Below are 13,105 nucleotides of genomic sequence, written 5' to 3'. Positions count from 1 at the left end.
GAGGATCACACTTAAACATATTATGGTGAGATTTCAGAATGTCGAGTTTGAAAAAGAAAACCCTAAAGTTTTGCAGAGAAGAAATAAAAGTGTCTTAGGTGGAAATGAAGAACAAATTGGCATCAGATATATCTAAAGTAACGTGGCTAAAACACAATGAAACAGTGACCCCAAATTTATAAGGAAAACTGATTTCAACCTAGAAACTGACATCCAGTCAAACAGGCAGCTGTGAGAATAAAACAAAAGGCACTCAGAAAGTTTATCTCTACATATACCTTTTCTGAAAAAATTAATTGAGGATATACTCCTTCCAATCAGAACAGGAATCCAAGAAGGAGACGTGGAGCCCAAGAACAAGGGCACTCACCTAGTAAATCGTTGAGAAGGAAGCTCAGGTGTCATTTGTGTAACAGGCTTAGAAAGTCATCAGTTCAAGACCAGACGCAGTGGCTCACGCTTGTCATCCCAGCAATTCAGGAGGCTGAGGCGGGTGGATCACCTGAGTTCAGGAGTTCGAGACCAGCCTGTGCAACATGGCAAATCCTGTCTCTACTAAAACTACAAAAAAAATTAGCTGCATGTGGTGGTGGCAGGCGTCTATTCCTAGCTACTTGCAAGGCTGAGGCAGGAGGATCACTTGAACCCGGGAGGCAGAGGTTGAGATCGCACCACTGCACTCTAGCCTGGGCAACAGCACAAGACTCCATTTTAAACAAAGAAAAAAAAAAAGGAAAAAAGTCATCAGTTCATATTAAAACAGGAAGTCAAGGGGCTGCAAGAATAATATATATTTTTTTGAGACAGGGTATCACTCTGTCACCCAGGCTGGAGTGCTGTGGTGCCATCATAGCTCAAGGTAGCCTTGATGTCCTGGGCTCAAGTGATCTTCTTGAGCCCAGCAGCTAGGACTCACCCTTCTGAGTAGCTAGGACTACAGGCAAGTGCCACCATGCCCAGCTAATTTTTTAATTTTAATTTTTGTAGAGATGGGGTCTCACTGTGTTGCCCAGGCTGGTCTCGAACTCCTGGTCTCGAGGCATCTGCCCACCTCGGCCTCCAAAAGTTCTGGGATTACAGAGGTGGGCAGATGGCTTGAGCTCAGGAATTTGACATGAGCCTGAGCAACATGGCGAAACCCCATCTCTACTAAAAATACGAAAACTAGCTGGGCATAGCGGCACATGCCTGTAGTCCCAGCTACTCAGGAGGCTGAGGTGAGAGGATCACCTGAGCATGGGAGGATGAGGCTGCAGTAAGCCATGATCACACCAGTGTACTCCAGTTGGGTGATAGAGTGAGACTCTGCCTTTAAAAAAAAAAAAAATGAAGCTAACTAAAATAGGACATGATTTTGAGCTATGTATTGAATTTGGAAAAAATATTCTGTTAAATCATGGCAGATTTAATAACATAGAATATGTTCCCTTTTCTATGGGTTTAGTCATATTACACATTTCTGCAGTGCACCTATGTACAAAACACAAAAGAATCATAGTTAACAGAATGAAGAGGTAAGGGCAGTGGCAGAACTGAATAGAAATCAGGGAAGGGGAAGCGAGGTGGGAAGCCCTGTAGATGCCACATGTCCTCATCTTACAGAGTGGCTCTCAGGAGGGCTGAAAAGGGAGCGTGGTTACCCCTGGGGCGTGGGAGTGGAGCAGGAGCTGGGGGAGAGGAGGAAGGCGAGCTCTACTGCAGCCCCTGGCTTCTACAGGCGCCTGGCTTTGGTCTCTAGCGTCAGGCAGAGCAGGCTTTACTAGAGAAGCCAGATTCTCGACTACCACTGCCTGTTTGAGACCCATGGCCCTTGGTTCTAGTTTCTGCCTCACTCAGCTCTGTCTGTTTCTGGTCCATGTAAGTAATTGTCTTGTTTCTGAACCATGCTATAGCTTTTTTGGTTTTCTCTTTGTGTATTAGTTTGACATTGTTACATGTGTGCAGCAGATGGCATGCATCTTACAGGGCCATCTTGACTGGAAAGCCATTATACTGCTCTTATAATTTAAAAAATGAGATCTTAAAATACAAAAAGGGCATTCCTTTCTACTGGTAGGATCTCTCCTGCCACATACTGATACTGTTTAGTTATTATTTTCTGTACATCTGCAAAACCAGAGTGTATCTTTCAAATCAATATAGGATCTCTTTTCTGAACTCCAACACAGGGGTATTCCATGAGGGAAACTGAGGCACAGAGAAGGAAATCATAGGAGTTCTGGTTGTTCACCCTCCCTCCACCTGTGAGTGCCCCTGCAAACCCTCAAGCCTTGCTTCAGGGAAGAGCACATTCAAATACCACGGTGGTCAGAGATGTCAATGTATAATCCCCACGTGCTGTATGTTTACACCATCTCCTGTATTTTGACAAGCATCCCCTTCAGCACATTTGTCCTTTCAGGTCTCTTTAAGTCACTCTTGCTCCCATTTCCTTCCATTCAATCCCTAGTGGAGGTGACCATACTCTTGGTCATCGTCCACCTTCTTCTCCTCCTCCCACTCCCTCCTCCTCTGTGCAGAGACCTTTGTATAGCAAGTAATCATTATTTAGTCACCCTCTAGCCATCTCTTTCCCTAGCTGACTCATTCCTTAACAGTGCGTTCTAGGTCTTATTGTTTTGAGCTATTAGTCATCCTGATGGCTTTTCTTTGAAATCCTCCCCAAGTGCCTTCCCTTTCCTTTATGCTGTGGAGGTTGAATGGGACGTACACTCTGCCAAGCATTTCCAGGAGGGCTGAGGACATAATCTAGTTTATGATTCTATAAGACACAATAAGTAAACCATTGACAATTATGCCCTAACAAATAAATAAACAGTCAGTCTTGGGGCTGCCTTCCTGTGTTTGAATATTTGTATTATGTTTCTTGCTCAGAGCCAGTTTGTTATCCACCAGGCTGGATGCTCCTTTCCTCTCTAATATCCATTCTTTCCTTTGTTTGTGCTAGAACCCCCATTTATTAGCTGGGCACACGCCCACCCAGAATAAAGACTATTTCCTAGCCTCCCAATTGCTAGATGAGACTATGAGACCAAATTTTGGCCAATGGGATGTTAATGGAAGTGTTGGATGTAATAGCTGATAAATATTTTTATTTATTTATTTATTTATTTATTTATTTATTTATTTATTCTGGAGACAGAATCTTGCTTTTACTGCTCAAGCTGGAGTGCAGTGGTGCCATCAAAGCTCACTGCAGCCTCGACCTCTCAGGGTCAAGTGATCCTCGCGCCTCAGCCTCCTGAGTAGCTGGGACCACAAGTGTCAGCCACCATGCCCAGATAATTTTTAAAATTTGTGTAGACACAGAGTCTCCCTATGTTGCCCATCCTGGTCTCACAAACTCCCAGGCTCAAGCAATTCTCTTGCCTCGGCCGCCCAAAGTGCTGGGATTATAGGGGTGAGCCACAAAGGCCAGTCTGAGAAGTGGTTTTAAATGGTAAGGTGTAGGTTCATTTTTGCACCTGCCTCTTCCTCACTGCTTGGAAAAGGAGGTGAGATGGTAGGAGCCAAGCAGCCTTCCAGGACCAGGAAGCAGACAGAGCAGGAGGGAGGAGCTATGCAATGAAGGGAGCCTGAATCCAGGTGATTGTGCAACCCTGGGCTGCCTACTTTCCAGCTTATTTTATGTGTGAGAGAAACTGATTTCTGTATTTCTGAACTGCTGGGGTTTGTGTGTGTGTGTGTGTGTGTGTGTGTCTGAGTGTGTGGGCATGGGGTGGGATGATTATTTGTTTATTTCATATAACTAAACCTAATTCTAACCGATTCAGTGGCCCTTAGAGAGTGTTTCTATTTTTTGTTTTGTTTTACTTGCATAAGCTGTTACAGATGGAAAATGTCTAACTGGTGGTGCTTTACTTTCCTCTGTGTGTGACTAGCTCAGGTATACCAGATGCTTATTTGATACCAGGTACTTTTTATGTCTTGTCTCATTCAATCTTGACATAAACCTCTGATACTACTATTATTTCCATTTTAAACGAGTGTACACCAACACTCAGAGGTTAAGTAAAATGTTTGAGGTCACAGAGTTGGTAAATAGCAGACCCAGGATTTGCATCTGGATGGCCTGGCTCCAGAGACCCTGTCTGGAGTGCCACACCATGGAACTCTTTGAAAACTGACTGTATTCCCCAAGAACCTACTGAAAAGGTGTTAGTAATTGCACCGTCTCTTGAGTCCGTGCTATGTGCAGGTACTGCCTTGTACAGAAAGCAAATTCTAGAAAGGCTGCCCGGCCCTGAGTGTCGGGAGAGTGATGTTGATGTCAGTGAAGTGGCGAAGGGCTTGTATCATGCTGCAGCCTTGCCTTGTCCCGGGCACCTTTCAGTGCTGCTGGCTTCTGCAGTTCCCTTTTCTCTTCATTGATTTATTTTGAAATGGTGGTTGATAGGGGACTTCTTTTTTTTTTTTTTTTTTTGACAGTCTCACTCTCTTGCCTAGGCTGGAGTGCAGTGGTGTGATCTCGGCTCATCGCCTCCTGGGTTCCCTCCCACCTCCAGCTCCTGGGTTCAACCTCTGCCTCCCAGGTTCAAACAACTCTCCTGCCTCAGCCTCCCAAGTACCTGGGATTACAGGCATATGCCACCACGACTGGCTAATTTTTGTATTTTTAGTAGAGATGGGGTTTCACCATGTTGATCAGGTAGGTCTCGAACTCCTACCTCAAGTCATCCACCCGCCTTGGCCTCCCAAAGTGCTGGTATTTTTTTTTTTTTTTTTTTTTTTTTCGAGACGGAGTCTCGCTCTGTCGGCCAGGCTGGAGTGCAGTGGCCGGATCTCAGCTCACTGCAAGCTCCACCTCCCGGGTTCACGCCATTCTCCTGCCTCAGCCTCCCGAGTAGCTGGGACTACAGGCGCCTGCCACCTCGCCCGGCTAGTTTTTTGTATTTTTTAGTAGAGACGGGGTTTCACCGTGTTAGCCAGGATGGTCTCGATCTCCTGACCTCGTGATCCACCCGTCTCGGCCTCCCAAAGTGCTGGGATTACAGGCTTGAGCCACCGCGCCCGGCCCAAAGTGCTGGTATTATAGGCGTGAGCCACCATGCCAGGCCAGATGACTTCCTTTTGAAATTCAGTAATCCTGGACTCTTTTTTGTACTTTAGTCTAAATATTCTTCCTAAATTGTTTCATATGGACTTTCCTGTTGTTTTATGTTGAGAATTTTTTGGTATCATGAAAATCTTACTCATCATATATAAATGATACTATTTCTGGAAAGTAGTGACACTGAGGTACATCTTGTCTTATTGACTCACATTCAAACTCATTATAAGACAAAAGAATATGAGGTATAAAAATAAGGTCATTTATCAGCTCCAGGCTAGTACCTGAAAATAATTAGAGATGAGCTAAGCTACAAGTAAAGTCAAATAATTAAAAGATTTTTTAAACTGTTACTTTTATAAACTAACAGACTAAAATTTTTAAAAACAGTATCACAGGCCAGGTGAGGTGGCCCACACCTATAATCCCAGCACTTTGGGAGGCTGAGGTGGGCACATCTCTTGAGCCCAGGAGTTTGAGACCAATTTGGGCAGCATAGTGAGACCCTATATTAGTCTGTTTTCATGCTGTTGATAAAGACATACCGGAGACTGGAAATTTACCAAGGAAAGAGATTTAATGGAGAACCCACAGTTCCGTGTGACTGGGGAAGCCTCACAGTCATGGCCGAAGGCAAGGAGGAGGAAGTCACATCTTACGTGGCAGGCAAAGAGACAGCTTGTGCAGGGAAACTCCCCTTTATAAAACCATCAGATCTCATGGGACTTACTCACTGTCACAAGAATAGCATGGGAAAGACCTGCCCCCATGATTCAATTACCTCCCACAGGGTCCCTCCCACAACACGAGGGAATTCAAGATGAGAGTTGGGTGGGGACACAGCCAAACCATATCAGACTCCCTCTCTACAAAAATAAACAAAAATTAGCTGAGCATGGTGGCACATACTGGTGGTCCCAGCTACTCGGGAGGCTGAGACAGGAGGACTGTTCCAGCCCCAGAGGTTGAGGCTGCAGTGAACCAAGGCTGCACCACTGCATTCTAGCCTGGAGAATATATATATATATATATATTTTTTTTTTTCCCAGTTCTTATTTGTCCTCCCTACTCTTTAGCTATTCTTGAACGGGAGGAGACAGGTTTCCATTTCCATATCAAACAATTATGAAAGCATGGTGAACATCTGATGCAAATTAGGCTACCCTTTCCTGTAAAATTCTGTCATAAATCGGACAAAGGCCATTCTGTAGGTTGCCTCTGTATAATTCTTGAATATCAACCTCACCTTTCCTCTGAGTCTTGCACATAAAAACATGGCTCGGAACCTAGAATGAATGCTACATATTATGATTTTGAACCAGTATTCCAAATTAGATTCTCTGACACTTTTTTTTTCTTGTTGATGTGTTATAATAATACAGACAACACCAGTTGCAGGATATAAGAACTGCTTTTCGTAGGAAAATTGGTTATCCAAATAATAGGCTGTGAACTACTCAACTAGTTCTTGAATATGGAAGCGGTATAGTTTCCTCAGTACCATGAAGTACTATAAGAAGACATGATTAAGCATAAAAGCAGCTTAAAAAGAAACAAACTGATTTTGATCACACACACACACACAACTCTATGGCAACAATATGGCATACAAAAGAGAAAAAACATACTACAAATTCATGGAAATATTTAAGATGAAAATTTAGGGAGCTCAACAGAAATAATGTAAAAAGCCCTAGGACAAAAACAGGAGCCTGGGCGGGGTGCGGTGGCTCACGCCTGTAATTCCAGCACTTTGGAAGGCTGTGGCAGGCGGATCATGAGGTCAAGAGATCAAGACCATCCTGGCCAACACGGTGAAACCCCATCTCTATGAAAAATACAAAAATTTAACTAGATGTGGTGGCGGGTGCCTGTAGTCCCAGCTACTCAGGAAGCTGAAGCAGGAGAATCGCTTGAACCCAGGAGGCAGAGTTTGCAGTGAGACAAGATAGCACCACTGCACTCCAGCCCGGTGACAGAGCGAGACTCCATTTAAAAAAAAAAAAAAGCAAGCCTGGGCAAAGATGACAGATATATAATTCACAAAAAAGGAAGGGCAATTGCTAATATACATAAGAAAGGCTCCTCTTGCAACCAAGCAAAGAAATACAATTTGAAATGCAGCGTGGTTTTAAATAGCTTATATGAGCAAATATTTAAAAATAATACACCGTCTGATAGAAGTGATATTAGTGGACACCCTTCTTTGTTCTTGATCTTGGGGAAGAGCATTGGTCTGTCACCATGAAGTATGTTGCTAGTTGTACATTTTTCATAGATGCTGTTGATCACATTGAGAAAGCTCCTTTCTATTCCTAAATTCCCTTTTGTTCCCTGTTTCTACAGCAATACATAATATGGCAACAATGTAACAAAACGGACACACTGCACTCTCCAGTGGAAATGTAAGTTTGTATGCTCTCTCTAGAAGTCATTTTAACAATACATATGAAATATTTTAATGCCATATTTTATGTCAGTGCTTTTATTTGTACATATCTGACTTAAGAAAATCCGATATACAGTTAAAGATTTAATTGCAAAGATATTCATCACAATGCTATTTATGATAATGACAAATTAAAAGTAACATAAGGTCAATATTAGAATGGTTAAGATAATTATGGTCAAACAAAAAAGAATAATATGCAGCCATTCAATTTCTATTTACAGGCTGGGCGCAGTGACTCATATCTGTCATCCCAGCACTTTGGGAGGCTGAGGCGGGTAGATCACCTGAGGTCAGGAGTTTGAGGTCAGGAGTTTGAGATCAGCCTGGCCAACATAGTGAAATTCCGTCTCTACTAAAAATACAAAAATTAGCTGGGCTTGGTGGCGCATGCCTTTAATCCCAACTACTCGGGAGGCTCAGGCAGGAGAATCGCTTGAACCTGGGAGGCGGAGGTTGCAGTGAACCAAGATCATACCACTGCACACCAGCCTGGGTGACAGAGGGAGACTCTGTTTAAAAAAAAAAAAAAAAAAGGGTGGGCGCGGTGGCTCACGCCTGTAATCCCAGCACTTTGGGAGGCTGAGGTGGGCGGATCACAAGGTCAGGAGATAGAGACTATCCTGGCTAACACGGTGAAACCCTGTCTCTACTAAAAATACAAAAAAATTAGCTGGGTATGGTGGCGGGCGCCTGTAGTCCCAGCTATTCTGGAGGCTGAGGCAGGAGAATGGCATCAACCCAGGAGGCGAAGCTTGCAGTGAGCCGAGATCATGCCACTGCACTCCAGCCTGGGTGACAGAGCGAGACTCCATCTCAGTAATAATAATAATAATAATTCTATTTGCAAAGACTTTTTAATGCTATGGGGAAAAAAGAAAAAAATATAATAAAGATTAAAGATCAGGTCTGGTCTGGTCCATGAACTTGGTTTCAGAGCCAGGTAAGTGAGGTGAAGGGATTCAAGGTGACAGGGTCAGTATCCCGGTCAGGGACATGACATTGGAACCAGAGATCTGAGTGAAGACTCACGTTACGGTGGCAAGACCAGAACTCTGGTTTTAGTGAGGGAAGGGCTAGAAGAAAATAGGAAAAAAAGAAAGAGAGAGAGGTCATTAGTGGGGAAAGGTAGGCCAGAGAGCAGACAAAGACCACATGACCTTAATATGGAAAACAAAACGTTCTTGTGCGGGTCCACCTGTGCTCAGCGCCACTGAGAAATCCAGCTCTCCAGTTTTCTATATGCAGAGAAAAAAGACAGGAAGGAAATATGCCAAAATAGTCACAGTGATTTTGTCTGAGTGGTGAATTATGGCTGATTCTTTGTTCTTTTTATATTTTCAAATTTTTATAATAGCACTGAAATATTTTTAAGAATTTCTGACTACAGAAAATTGTTTTTTTAATTCCCTGTGCCAAGTTCAGAAATATACCCTCATGGGACAAGATAACTAAAAGAAGGAAACTACTTCAAGGTATGTCCTTTTAATCTCTAGCCCAATTCCCAATTGCTTTGAATGATCGCCTCGTGATCTTTATTGGGATTTAACTGACTTTAGGCGCAGCGAACTGAAAGACTTAAGCGAAGCATAGGGATGCAAAGCGGATAACTGTTTGTCTTTATCTTTACCTGTCGATATTGTTAATTTGTTATGAAGTCTCGGAGGATCTGAGTTCCACCTTTCGAGGAAATGCCTCGAGTTTCCTTTTCCTTCCTTCCTTCCTTCCTTTTCCTTCCTCTTCCTCCTCCTTCCCTCTCTTTCTCTCTCTTTCTTTCTTTCTTCCTGTTTGTTTGTAGAGAGGGGTCTTGCTATGCTGCCAGGACTGGTTTCGAACTCCTGGGCTCAAGCAATCCACGCACCTTGGCCTCCGAAAGGATTGAGAGGGAATGAGCCACCATGCCTGGCTAGGTGGTATGTTTTCTAGGAATAGTGCAAATGAAGTGAGGTAGGAATCTTAAAAGAATGAGAGAATACTACAGAAGCCTGATTTCTGCCTGAAGAGATCAGGCTGACTTGGCAAAGGAGGTGACATTTGAACTTTACCTTAAAGTAAATGGATTCCACCAGGTAGAGAGGGGAGGGTGTCATAACCTTCCTGGGTCAAGAACTACGTGTATCTTGTTCACTACTGATTGCCAAGAAACTAGCGTTGGCCCTGACACCCAGTAGGTGTTGCACAAATATTTATTTAATGAAAGTTTGAGGGCAGGGTAGAGATAAGAGACAGCATAATCAAATTCTCAGGGGCAGAGAAACAAGGTTTATTCACACAAAAGCTAGTTAACTCTTGTGGAAGGATAAGCCATATGAATAGCAATACTGGAAATTTAAACTGGACAGCTATATTGAGTCATAGTTGTGTTAGATTAAAAAGTACTCAGTTAATAGATAATCATGATAGTGGTGGCCGGGTGCAGTGGCTCACTCCTGTAATCCCAGCACTTTGGGAGGCTGAGGCAGGTGGATCACCTGAGGTCAGGAGTTTGAGACCATCCTGGCCAACATGCTGAAACCCCATCTCTACTAAAAATACAAAAAAAAAAAAAATTAGCCAGGCATTGTGGCACACACCTATAATCCCACCTACTGAGGAAGCTGAGGCATGAGAATTGCTTGAACCCGGGAGGCAGAGATTGTAGTGAGCTGAAATCACGCCACTGCACTCCAGCCTGGGTGACAGAGTGAGACTCTGTCTCAAGAAACAAAACAAAACAAAACAAAACCATCTAAAAAAAAAACAAAAGAAAGAAAGAAAAAAGATAATCATGATGGTGGATGGAAATGTTTATCTGGAATGATTTCAAAATCAGTAGGATAGCTCAAAGGTGAATAAACCAATTACAAATCTATTAAAAGAGAATTAGGGAAATGTGCACAGGGACTAGATATTTAATAATGTGGAAAAAATATTGTTCACTTCAGTGTGATAAAAATATTTTGATTTTCTTTTAGAGAAACATAAGAAAATATTTACAGAGAAAATGATCTGATGTGTAAATTTGCTTCTAAATTATTCTGGGGGTTGTGGGGTATTGGTCTAGATGAAACAAGCGTGACCAGGTATTGAAAACTGATAAACCTGGGGGATGACAAAGGAACTTTCTGGGGTGATGGAAATGTTCTGTGTGTTGGGTGGCAGTTAAACAGGTATATAGATTTATCAAAAAATCCATGCGTTTTACTTTTTTTTTTTTTTTTTTGAGACAGTCTCGCTTTGTAACTTAGGCTGGAATAAAGTGGCGCAATCTCGGTTTACTGCAGCCTCCACCTCCTGGATTCAAGCAATTCTTCTGCCTCAGCTTCCTGAGTAGCTAGGACTACAGGCTTCTGCCACCACGCCTGGCTAATTGTACTTTTAGTAGAGATGGGGTGTTGCTATGTTGGCCAGGCTGGTCTCGAACTCCTGGCCTCAAGTGATCTGCCCACTTCGGCCTCCCAAAGTGCTGGGATTACAAGCATGAGCCACCATGCCCAACCTTTTTTATTTATTTTATTTTATTATTTTATTATTTTGAGACATAATCTTGCTCTGTCACCCGGGCTGGAGTGCAGTGGTGCGATCTTGGCTCACTGCAACCTCCGCCTCCTGGGTTCAAGTGATCCTCCTGTCTCAGCCTCCCAAGTAGCAGGGACTACAGGTGCACACCACCACACTGGCTAATTTTTGTGTTTTTAGTAAAGACAGGGTTTCACCATATTGGCCAGGCTGGTCTCAAACTCCTGACCTCAAGTGATCCACCCGCTTCGGCCTCCCAAAGTGCTGGGATTACAGGTGTGAGTCATTGCACCCAGCCTATTTATTTTTTTATTTGCATGCATTTTACTGTATATAAATTTGATGTAGAAAAGCTGGATGATGCATAGATTAGGTTCATTTTACAATTCCAATTTTTTTGTTTGATACTTTCCATAATAAAAGGTTAAAAAAAGGAAGAGAAAAGAGAGAAAAAAGGAAAGAAGCAGAAGGAAGAAGTCTGCTGCAGTACTGGAAGCAGGCAGATTATTGAAATTACAGTGGTGCCATGGAACAAGAGAAGGCAGATGAAGAGTGACACCTTTCAAGTTAACACAGGTAATGAATCATTTCCAGGGAGAGGGTTCTACCTCCTGGAGCACTAACGCAGAACCCAGTATTGAAGAAAACCGGATGGGTTACTTTGACTCAAGCATTAAAAGGAAAGAGCACAAAAGAAGTATTCCATCTTTTTCTGGCCCAGTTTCCATTAAAATGCCCACTTGATATTCTCATCCATAAACTTGCTATTCTATCATCTCTCAAGGTAAAAACGGTGAGAAGAAATTTTCTTTAATGTGCTTTTGGTTATAGGATTGAGACTTTCTCAGATGACTTAATAATACACACAGGAGGAAGGGTATTTAGGGCTTTCTAGGGCAGGGTTTAATCCTAAAGCAATCTAGCAATGAGATTAGTGTTCCTGGATGTCTTGTTTCTGTCAAAACCACGTCCAAAGAACAGACCGTATTGCCATTCTCCTTTCTCTAGATTTCTGTTTTTATTTATTTATTTATTTTATTATTTTGAGATGTAGTCTCATTCTGTTGCCCAGGCTGGAGTGCAGTGGCGCAATCTCAGCTCACTGCAACCTCCGCCTCCCAGGTTCAAGTGATTCTCTGCCTCGGCCTCCCAAGGAGCTGGGATTACAGGCATGCACCACCACGCCCAGCTAATTTTTGTATTTTTAGTAGAGATGGGGTTTCACTATATTGACCAGACTGGTCTCGAACTCCTGACCTTGTGATCCACGCTCCTTGGCCTCCCAAAGTGCTGGGATTGCAGGCCAGGCGTGAACCACTGTGCCCAGCCCTGGCTTTTTTTTTTTTTTTTTTTTTTTTTTGTATTTTTAGTAGAAATGGGGTTTTGCCATGTTGACCAGTCTAGTCTCAAACTCCTGACCTCAGGTGATCGTCCCGTCTTGGCCTCCCACATTGCTGGGATTACAGGTGTGAGCCACCACGCCTGGCCTGATTTTTGTTTTAATTGTTAATATTTAAAGGATAGCAATCTCTCTGGGTATACTTCTCTGCCAATTTGATATCATGATAGCTAAAAATCTATGTTGCTTAAAGCAAAAGTTAGGTAGCAGCAATGGTGGAGGGGTTTTCATGACAAGGTTCACTGGTGTTGAGCATGTACAACTGTAAACATGTGATCCTCCTGCTTCAGCCTCTGGAGTAGCTGGGACTCCAGGCACGCCACCACACCTGGCTAATTTTTAAAATTCCTTCTAGAGATGGTGTCTTGCTACATTGCCCAGGCCAGTCTCGAACTCCTGGACTCCAGTGATCCTCCAGCTTTGCCTCCCAAAGCAGTGGGATTACAGGCACGAGCCACCTTGCCTGGCCCCATGCTTCTTTCCTACTCTCAGAATGCTTGTTTGACCAGGATGGGGCCCACTTTCCTCACTTAGCCGTATGGCTTATGGGGAGCTGAGTCCTAGCCCCAGCTCCAGGAGCAAGGCTGCTTAATCAAAGGAAATCCTGAACCTGTACCCTCAACAGTGAATGGTTCAGAAATTAACTTCTGTCTCTTTCCTCTACTTAAATGGAAACTCCAAGAGGGAGAGGATGTTTATCTGTTTTGCC

General features: G+C 43.2%; 1 protein-coding gene across 3 annotated transcripts in view; it reads left to right on the top strand.

The window, feature by feature from the left end:
* Nucleotides 1–13,105, top strand: part of USP12 (ubiquitin specific peptidase 12) — a 170,283-nt gene that overhangs the window by 40,640 nt on the left and 116,538 nt on the right. For 2 of the 3 annotated variants that reach the window (XM_017951148.3, XM_021929507.2), the window contains exons 3-5: nt 7,397–7,455; nt 8,920–8,974; nt 11,421–11,573. The gene's annotated coding sequence lies outside the window, so the exon portion shown is untranslated. The remainder of the gene's footprint in view (nt 1–7,396; nt 7,456–8,919; nt 8,975–11,420; nt 11,574–13,105) is intronic. The other variant, XM_021929508.2, reaches the window with a different exon arrangement.

This window comes from Papio anubis, chromosome 15 (assembly GCF_008728515.1).
Source record: "Papio anubis isolate 15944 chromosome 15, Panubis1.0, whole genome shotgun sequence".
Lineage (NCBI taxonomy): Eukaryota > Metazoa > Chordata > Mammalia > Primates > Cercopithecidae > Papio > Papio anubis.
The sequence above is the reverse complement of the archived record's forward strand: the minus strand, read 5'-3'. Positions and strand labels throughout refer to the sequence as shown.